Raw genomic sequence first — 11,045 nt, 5'->3', positions numbered from 1 at the left:
GTAAATAAAAGTACTCAAACTAACAAATATATTTTCTCTTTTCATTTGATTGATAAGTGTAAAGGACGCCCCACTGTTTGCTTAGCAAGAACCCCCCCCCGATCAGGGCGCATACAGTGCATTCGGAAAGTATTCAGACACCAGACCCCTTTTTGTTACGTTACAGCCTTATTCTAAAATGGATTCAATAGTTTTTTTCTCATCAATCTACACAAAACACCCCATGATGACAAAGCAAAACAGGTTTTTAGATTTTTTTCTAAAGATGATAAAAATACTGAAATACCACATTTACATAAGTATTCAGACCCTTCACTCAATACTTTGTTGAAGCACCTTGCCAGCGATTACAGCATTGTCTTCTTGGGTATGATGCTACAAGCTTTGCACATCTGTATTTGGGTAGTTTCCCCCCATTTTGGGGTGGCAGGTAGCCTAGTGGTTAGAGCGTTGGACTAGTAACCAAAAAGTTACAAGATCAAATCCCCGAGCTGACAAGGTAAAAATCTGTCGTTCTGCCCCTGAACAAGGCAGTTATGACTAGGCCGTCATTGAAAATAAGAATTTGTTCTTAACTGTCTTGCCTAAATAAAGGTACAATTTTCTTTGCAGATCTTCTCAAGCTCTGTCAGGTTGGATGGGGAGCATCGCTGCACAGCTATTTTCAGGTCTCTCCAGAGATGTTCGATCGGGTTCAAGTCCGGGCTCTGGCTGGGCCACTCATGGACATTCAGAGACTTGTCCAGAAGCCACTCTGGCAGTATCTTGGCTTTGTGCTTAGGGTCGTTGTCCTGTTGGAAGGTGAACCTTCACCCCAGTTTGAGTGCTCTGGAGCAGGTTTTCATCCAGGATCTCTCTGTACTTTGCTCCGTTAATCTTTTCCTCGATACTGACTAGTCTCCCAGTCCCTGCTGCTGAAGAACTTCCCCACAGCATGATGCTGCAACCACCAGGCTATAATGGGTGTTATACATCTCTGGTGCCAAGCTCCCTGTGTAACGGATGTGAAATGGCTAGCTAGTTAGCCTTTCAATCGGTGACGTCACTTGCTCTGATACCTTGAAGTAGTGGTTCCCCTTGCTCTGCAAGTGCCGTGGCTTTTGTGGAGCGATAGTTAACGATGCTTCGTGGGTGACTGTTGTTGATGTGTGCAGAGGCGCCCGGGTATGGGCGAGGGGACGGACTAAAGTTAAACTGTTACATTGATGCTGTTGACCCGGATCACTGGTTGCTGCGGAAAAGGAGGAGGTCCCTGGTTCGCGCCCGGGTCGTGGCGAGGGGACGGACTAAAGTTAAACTGTTACATTGATGCTGTTGACCCAGATCACTGGTTGCTGTGGAAAAGGAGGAGGTCGAAAGGGGGGTGAGTGTAACGGATGTGAAATGGCTAGCTAGTTAGAGGTGGTGCGCGCTAATAGCCTTTCAATCGGTGACGTCACTTGCTCTGAGACCTTGAAGTAGTGGTTCCCCTTGCTCTGCAAGTGCTGCGGCTTTTGTGGAGCGATGGGTAACGATGCTTCGTGGGTGACTGTTGTTGATGTGTGCAGAGGGTCCCTGGTTCGCGCCCGGGTCGGAGCGAGGGGACGGACTAAAGTTAAACTGTTACACCTGCCATCCAGGACCTCTATATCAGGCAGTATGAAAGGCCCTGAAAATCGTTAAAGACTCCAACTACCAAAGTCATAGACTGTTCTCTCTGCTTCCACATGGCAAGTGGTAGTCTGACACCAACAAGCTCCTGAACAGCTTCTATCCCCATGCCCAAAAAACTGCTAAATGGCTAACTAAATAGCTGACAAAACGGCTACACAGACTGACTTGACCCTTGTAATTTCTTTAGATTTTTGCACTCTCGATGCACACTCACAGGGCCCTACACACTCACGCACACTGACACTCCAACACACACACAAACACTCACTCCATCATAATATGCACATCCATTTAAACCTACTCTACAAACACACACACACACCCACTCACATGCAATCGTCATATACGCTGCTGCTACTCTGTTTATCATAAATCCTGATGCCTAGTCACCTTACCCTTAAAGATATCTACTTATATCACTACACTATCCCTGCACATTGCAAATATGGTGCTGGAACTAACTGACCCTGTATGTAGTATGTTTACTTACTTTCTCATGTTCTTATTTTAGATTTTTTTTTATTGTGTGTTTTTGTTCTACCTTGTTATTTTTAGTATTACATTGTTATTGATTACTGCATTGTTGGGTTTAGAGCTTGCAATAAAGGCATTTCACTTGTGCATGTGATATAAAAAACTTTAAACTTAAAACTGGCACACCTGATTCAATTAATCAACTAATCATCAAACCTTTGACTAATTGAATCAGGTGTGCCAGTTAAGGGTAAAAAAAAAAAGTTTAATATCTGGGCGGGCCAAGGAAAGGGTTGTGAAACCCTGTTATAGATAACTGTTCATCCTGTTGTCATATGCTCTAATGTCAACTGTTAATAACAACTGCTATTACACAGTCTGCATATTTTTCAACCAGCACAGACTTCGTAAAATCACAAATAGCGAATAAATATTAAATTCCTCTGATTTGTCATCCAAAGGGTCCCACCTATAACATGTGGTGTCGTTTTGTTAGATAAAATCCTTCTTTATATCCCAAAAAGTCTGTTAAGTTGCCGCCATCGATTTGAGTATTCCATTAGTTCAACATGCAGAGAAAGGAATCCAAAAGCTTCCGCTAAACTTTGTTAAAACAAGTCAAAATATGTTTCTATGTAATCCTCAGGTACCCTGAAATGTAATTAAACTATAATATTTCATACGGAAACAAGTATGTTCAATAGGCAAACAAAATTAGCCGGTGCGTGTTCTCTTCTTCACTCGCGCACAGACTGATTTCAAACTCTGACTCCCAGTACCAAAACTCAAAATTCTCTCTTGTTTGGGAAGAAACAAGCCTGAAACCTTGAACAAAGACTGTTGACATCTAGTGGAAGCCATAGGAATTGCAGTCTGGGAGCTGGAATTCCATATGACCCATAGCTTTCCATTGCAAGAGCATGGGCTCTCAAAAAAAAAGATTCTGGTTGGTTATTCTTTGGATTTTCTCCTACCATATCAATTGTGTTATAGTCTAATACATTATTTAAAATTTTCTAAAAATTTCAAAGTGTTTTCTATCCAATGGTACCAGTTATATGCATATCCTGGCTTCTGAGCCTGAGTAACAAACAGGCAGATTACTTTGCAGAAAGACTGCATTTAATCAGTGGACACCATTAGTTTTTATTACAACACACCTGTCATAATTGTTTTCTTTACTAAAGTAGAGGTTTATTATTATTATTATTATTGCTAAAGGTTCTGCAAAGGTGTAAACATTCATTTTTTAGAAAGAGAGCCTAAGAAAGTAGCATAAATGTGCAAAAAGTAGTTTTGAATGCATTTTATTGAAGGGAAACAAAAACAGTCTTGAACTTTTTTGGCAACATAGTAATATATTCTTATATACTGTACAATGAGGAATTCAACTACAAAATACTAGTGTTCTCCCATTTTTTTTTACCATTGCCCCCATCCACAAGGTGTATAAACAACAATAAGAATAAAATAGGATAACAGATACAAAATAAAAACACAAAGAACATAAATCAATCAACTCTAATTAGCACATGTAGGACAGTATGCAAGTGTGTGTGCATGGCCTTTGCAGATGTATTTCTCACACGTGCAGCACATAGTATTTGTTTTACAGTCCTTCTTTGGGGGCATAATTGACATCTCGTCCTCTTGCCTGCCCCAGCTGCAGCATCAGGTGGATCAGGACAAGAATCAGCCCCCTATACAGCTTTCACAAGCGCTGCAGAGGCTGCTGTGCGGGGGAGGAGCTGGGGCAGGCATCTTTGAATGTGTGGGGTTACAAGTGCTTTTCCCAGCTGCTCCAGGAACACCCTTCTCTTGTTCCGCTTATCAGGCATCCAGGTAGGGTTGATCTTGTTCCATATCACAAAGGTATTGTATGAGGACACCAATGATCATCCTGCAGCTGTAAATCCAATCACCTTTTCCAGGTTGTCCACGCCTCCTTTGTTGTAGTCCAGGATGATGGCTGGCTTCCTATCCACACAATCACTGATCTCAGCCGTTTTGTGCAATGTGCTCAGGAGGACCACATTCTTGTTCCTCTTTGGGAGGTAAGAAACTAGAGTGGTGGTGGGGGTGTAGGCAAACTTTTGTTGCGAGGAGTGCAGGGGGAGCTCAGGCTTGTTCTTTCTAACTGTGCCAACCATGGTGATCTTCCTCTTCAGGAGCTGCTGGCTGAGTTCATAAGAGGTGAAGAAATTGTCACATGTGACATTGTGCCCCCTCAGTCCATCTGTCACATCAAGCACAAACCACATCCCCCTAGTTCTTCTCCAGGCCTCCACTGGCCGGCTTCCGTGTGTAGACTTGCATCTTCCAAGTGTAGCTGGATTGTGCATCACAGGCCACCCATATCTTGATGCCATAATTTGCTGGCTTGCTGGGCATATACTGCCGGAAAGGACAGCAACCTTTTGACAAAAAAGATTACTGTCAGTAATTAGTATCAGTGTCACAAAGCAATCACATATATCAATGATATTACAGCAATACATAATAAAAGTAACACTTAGATTACAGATATGAAAATAAAAATGTATCTCTGAATGGAGCCAGTTGCTCATCCACTGTTACTTCTAGCCCAGGGTTGTAGAGGTATGGCAGATACTCCACCCACTTCTCCCAGACCTCTCTTATGGCTGCCAGGTTTGTCTCTCACATGTCTTGTAGGTCTTGACTCACGGTTATCAAATTGTAGCATTCTTGAGAAAGTGTGAAAGACTTTCAGTGGCACGGAAAATCGCCCTTCCACTCTCTGCATCCCAGAGACTACATGTAGCCTCGCCTCGGGACCTATACACACCCGCTAAGATTAGCAGCCCTATGTAGACATGCAGGTCAATCTCGTCCATCCTTTTCCAGTTGTCTCCATATTTACGGAAACCTTCCAAATTTGTCATCTCCAGGATGATTTTTTTCGATGGCTGGTGTGATGAACATGTAGAATGTTGAGGCGATGTCCTGGGCATGGGCAACTGCATGTCTTGTGGGCCCTGGGGTCATCCTTATGACATTTTGTGCTGCCATCCTGCCCTGGTTGTCATATGGTGACAAGGACCATGTTATTTTGCTGTTCTTTGACAAAAATGTCTTTCAGCTTGGGGGATTTCTTCTTGATCTGAAGATGATGCGTCATGCTCTGGGTTGAATTCTTCCCCATCTTCTTCTTCAGATTCCTCCTCCTCTTCGAAACCATTGTTCTCTTGTATTTTGTCTGAAATGGTTTTTATTTTGTCTATGAACTGGAGTCATGTGTGGTCGTGGAGGGGAGATGCTGCACATGCACAAGTAAGTTTTAATTTCTCAATTTCTCATTGTGTATGGGTATGTCTTTGTGGTTTTTGTGATTTGTAAATTATTTTATAACTGCCGGGTCAAAAATGACCCTAAGACAATCTTTGTACCCTGGTGGTGTACAGGTTTTATGGAAATATGAACAAAGACGATGTTTCACTTTTTCTAATGTCGGGGTCACTCTAGGAAAAGTAATCAAATTTCAAGTTGAAAAAATATAATTTAGGGGGGTTTCTCTGCTGTTAAACATAGTGGCGGGTCATTTTTGACCATTAAGACAACACAAGGGTTAAGGCCCGTCATTTGAACTATTTTCTTCCAGCACGTAGGGCTACCTGCCATCACATCATCTGGCTCTGACTTTCTTCCCTCGGAGGAGAGTCCATTCCCCAAACTATTTAATGAAATTCCATATTGCGTTCCATCTTTGTTATTTATTCGGTTAAGTCTGTACTCAATTGAACTAGCCGTGGGTTAGCTGGCAAGTTTAGACCGCTAGGTGACTACCTTGCAAACAAAAATTGGTCGATAGACGTCCCCGGAACAACGTCACCGGAACGTCCCTAATTGTTGACACCCTATATAAATATAAGCAAAAAAGACTGTATAAAATAAATAATACAAATACTGAGCTATAGTGAAGGCTCAATAATTTTTTAAAATGATTTTTTTACTAATACAATTGCTCAGAAAAAAATACAGTTTGCTTAAGAGGCCAGGGGTGCCGCTAGCGGCACTCCTCCCACATTCCATTGAAAAGGCAGAGCGGCAAATTCAAAAAACAAAATTGAAATATTTAACTTTCACACATTAACAAGTCCAATACAGCATTTGAAAGATAAACATCTTGTCAATCCATCCAACATGTCCGATTTTTTAAATGTTTTACAGAGAAAACACCACATATTTATGTTAGGTCACCACCAAATAAAAAAAGACAGACATTTTTCACAGCACAAGTAGGCTGCAGGTAGCATGCCCAAGCCAACCTAACTAACCTAGAACCAACCTAAATAACCTAGAAAAAACTACCTCAGATGACAGTCCTATAACATGTTACACAATAAATCTATGTTTTGTTCAAAAAAATTGCATATTTTAGCTATAAATCAGTTTTACATTACTGCTACCATCATAGCCACCATCACAGCTACAGTCAGAAATCGCACGGCAGTAGCCAGAGAAAATACAGACACCAACGTCAACTACTAATTACACATCATAAAACATTTCAGAACAATATATGGTGGATAGCTAATGAAAGAATAAAATCTTGTGAACAGAGCCAATATTTCCGATTTTTTAAGTGTTTTACAGCGAAAACACAATATATCGTTATATTAGCTTACTACAATAGCTAACACACAGCAGCATTGATTCTAGTCAAACGGTAGCATAGCACAGTTCGACAGATATATATGAAAAAGCATCCCAAATTGGGTCCTTATCTTTGTGGATCTTCCATCAGAATGTTCTCCAAGGGGTCCTTTGTTCAGAACCGACTTTATTTGGATCCATAACGAACGATTTCCCTCAGAATTAGCAAGCACACTGGCCGTGCGTTGCTAGCCTCTCGTTCTTGAACCAATTCTTGCGACGCATCACGTCTAAAGTCCAGAATAAATTTCAATAATATAATTAAACTATATTGAAAAAACATACTTTAGGATGATATTGTGACATGTATCAAAGAAAATCGAAGCCAGAGATCATATTCACCTTTAAAATGGTTCTTCCATGAGCCGAGTACAGTTCCTACTTCGCGCCCAGGAAATAAAAGAAAGTGCGCACGTCTCAGTCCAAGAGGTTGTGTTCAGTCCCTGATCGAGATAATCAACTGATTTCAGCTCTCACTTCCGCATGACACCCAGGCGAAGGCGTATGACGTGTTTCTACAGTCATAAGTGACATGCCCTTTTATAGACAAGCTCCTGAAGAGAGAGTTCGCTTTTGGAAATCTCACTTCCGGTTAGGAAATGGTCTGTAAAAGGAGTTCTGTTTCACTTAGAGAAATAATTCAAACGTTTTTAGAAACTAGAGACTGTTTTCTATCCAATAGTAATAATAATATGCATATTGTACGAGCAAGAATTGAGTACGAGGCCGTTTAAAAATCATACGATTTTCCCCAAAAGTGAAAATAGCACCCCCTGGTCCCCAACAGGTTAACAAGTAAAAATGAAGTACCTCATACCTACTGTAAAATATAGTGGTGGATCGTTGTTGTTATGGGGCTATTTTTCTAACACTGGTCCTGGGGCCCTTGTTAAGGTCAACAACTTCATCAACTTTACCAAGAACCAGGACATTTCAGCAAAAACTTGGTTGCCTCTGACAGGAGGTTGACACTAGGCCGCAAGTTGATCTTCCAGCATGACAACAAACCCAAGCACTAGTAACACTCCATAAAGAAATCGCTAACTGACCACAAAATCAATATTTTGCAATGGCCATCTCGTTTTCCGAACTTGAACCCTATTGAAAACCTGTGGTTTGAATTGAAGAGGGCAGTCCATAGACGAAGGATATCAAGTATCTGGAAAGATTCTGTATGGAGGAATGGTCTAAGATCCCTCACAATATTTCCTCCAATCTCATAAAACATTTCAGAAAAAGGTTGTGTTGTTATCCTCACTTTCTCTGAGCAATTGTTACTATAATCTTTGAGCATACAATAGAGCTGTATTATTGTACTATACATTTTCGACAGTCTTTTTTGCTCATCTATATCAAGGGTTTCAATAATTATGGACCCCACTGTATATGATTACATTAGTGTATGTTTATTTATCCATTAATTGTTATTGAACCTGTTCACGTGTGAGTTCCAAATATCTCTTATATCTCTTATCTTATATCTCGCCCCCAGCAAGAGAGTTGTTTTAATCGTGTGATGTCAGAATCTTTTCTAACAGTTTAAATTGAGTTGTTTGGCCTCCTAATTAATTCACATAGAAGTATCCCATTTCACTGTTGTGGACAATTTATGTTTGAGGCTTTACTGAGCCGGACAAACGTCTCTCTTCAACGAGAGCCCAATCACTTCCCCCGTGTTACCGCAGACATTTGCACAGTCTTGCACAAACTGGCACATTTTCTGGCTGGCACTCGCATTGACTTCAATGTTGTTGTTCCTTGCAAATAAAGCTTTGATGTGTGTGCGTTCCTACCAAAGTAAGTGCCTTATTTTCTGAATATCGTTTTTGTAAGGACCGAAGCTGGAGATGAAAAGCAAGTGTGGGGAGTTGACCATTTAATGAAGAACAGACAGGTACACACGGGTATACAAAGTCGATGTTCAAACAACTGGACAGCTGCATTTCCAACTTCATTTAGAATAAGTCAAAATCACGAATGAGAAAGGTATGTCTAGAGAGACCTAAGCCCGCAGGCGGGTTGGGCCTTACCAAGTTGTTACACCACTACAGCAAATATACTGTATCTAAATGTGTGTCTTGGGTTTCTACATTTGAAAACTTGGGCCATCGTGGAGTTACAGTCAACTTCTCCGGTCTCGCTCCTGTGCTCCCCACTGCCCATGAACCTTGGCACCCATGTTTTGAACCCAGTTGTTAAGAACTCCCTTAAAATCTCGTCTCAATTCCCGAAATCACTTTAGCCTTAAACAAGGAAGCTGCTTCTCTCCATTGACATCTAATCATCTTTTTCCAGTGTTGCAGATTGACCCGGCCTTCCAGTTCTGGCATAGGAACGGTCTGCTGGTTTTTTGTGACCTATTTGGTGATAACACACTCGTCTCGTTCTCTGAGGGTTGACCATAATATTCGCAATACCCACTTTTTTAGATACCTGCAAACTCGCACCTTATTACAAAAAACATTTCCCTTAATTTCCACTCGAGCCCACTAAGTGTCCAGTCGAGAGGTGCTTAGACCTTAACCCTTATCTGAAGGGCACAATCTCCAGATTATACAACATAATACAGAACATTAATCCGCTTTCCTTTGCAAATACAAAATCTGTATGGGAGCAAGACATAGGTGGCAAGCTACCCGATGATATGTGGCAACAAAGTATTGAGCGTATCCACACATTTTGCATGAGGCATGGTCGTTTCAGTTTAAGGTTTTGCACTGTCTCCATTACTCAAATGGCAGATTTGGGGTCAACATTTGGGTATATGTTTGCCAGTGTCCCGTGACTGTGGGACACATGTTTTGGTCATGCCAATCTTTGAGTGGCCTCTGGGACCCCATTTTTGATGCATTCTCACATATGTGTAATACAACCTTTAGCCCCAACCAGTTCACTGCCACTTTTGGGGTACTTCCCCTAGACCAGAATGCTACCACGCATCAGGCGAATGAGAAAGCATTTGCCTCGCTGCTAGCTCGTTGCCGTGTCCTCTTTCACTGGAAGTCTACAAAGCCACCCTCATTTATGCAGTGGGTTAAGGAGGTGATTTCATCTCTGCCTCTGGAGAAGGTTTGGTACACTGTGCATGGGTCCCGACAAAAGTTTAACTTAACCTGGTCCCCATTAATAAAATACACAGAGAGCCTGTCTTTTACTTAGTGTAACTTGAATATTTTGGTAAGCAGTCGTGTCTGTTCTAGTGGCCATTTGCGCTGATAACTTTTATTGAACCTTTTGTCCCGTTGTTTCTAGTACTGTTTATCTTTCCTATTTCATTTACTTTATAGATGCCTTGATGGGTGGGTGGTTTGGAGGGAGGGGGTGGATGGGAGGATGAGGGGTTGTACTATAATATATGTAGATCTATAAATAAAGTAAAAAAATATATTTATGAAATATGAGAAATACTAACATTCCACCCATGAAGCCAAAGAGGGCGCTTTTTGTCATTGACTGCAGCATACGCTCAAACTGGTGTGATTAGAAAACTTCATTAGACCGTCGAGTTACAATTTATGCAAGTCAGCTTTTGAGCTGGCCACTTTTCACATTTCTCATCTAAATCGGAAAATGTACGCTACATTAGTCCTAACGCTAACTAAGTAAAGAGGAAGCTAACACAAGCGGTCGTATTTCGCCAACTCTCAGCTGATAAAAAAACAATTTGAATTAGCTAACAGCAATTACGTTTTACAATTCATCACAGGCGAGCTCACCAGTGATTTAAATAATTGAGTTAAACATTTCCTAAAAGTTATCCCACGGTGGGTAGAGTTTGTGCGCACCGCCATGTTTGTTTATCTGGGTCAACCAAAGATAAGACAAATTGAGTTGGGTCTGTTTGTTGAAGGCAAAGTATGTTCTACCATATTTTACTTCCCTTCGGTCACAACTGGAAGTTTACTCGAAATACAAGTAAACCATCCCTTCAACTCTTTTTGCTGTAACAATTTTGATTTGGCAGACGTGTACGTGACACCCAGGATGCATTGAATGATGTCAACAAACATGGTGCCACACATTGCCGGCAAATACTTAGCATTAGCTCATCCTAAACAGTACAACCATCAAAAAAAGTATTTTACACACATCATCTGTCCATTACAATCTATGCAAGAATTAGAACGCATGATTTGTCACCAGATGTTGAAAACGTGAATAAAACAGTCAATACAGAAATGATTAGCACACAAACCATTTTCTGATAGGGATTTAATGATACATGTGGCCTGTGCCGGTGTTAT

At 41.1% G+C, this 11,045-nt stretch overlaps 1 long non-coding RNA gene across 1 annotated transcript; it reads right to left on the bottom strand.

Annotated features, from left to right (window-relative positions):
• Positions 1-6,864: 6,864 nt before the first annotated feature.
• LOC139582369 (uncharacterized) lies at positions 6,865-7,582 on the bottom strand. Its single transcript, XR_011676330.1, has 2 exons — positions 7,144-7,582; positions 6,865-7,031 (listed from the first exon to the last, which is right to left on the bottom strand). It is a non-coding gene; the product is annotated as an uncharacterized lncRNA (long non-coding RNA).
• Positions 7,583-11,045: the final 3,463 nt, after the last annotated feature.

The sequence above is a fragment of the Salvelinus alpinus genome, chromosome 8 (assembly GCF_045679555.1).
Source record: "Salvelinus alpinus chromosome 8, SLU_Salpinus.1, whole genome shotgun sequence".
Lineage (NCBI taxonomy): Eukaryota > Metazoa > Chordata > Actinopteri > Salmoniformes > Salmonidae > Salvelinus > Salvelinus alpinus.
The sequence above is the reverse complement of the archived record's forward strand: the minus strand, read 5'-3'. Positions and strand labels throughout refer to the sequence as shown.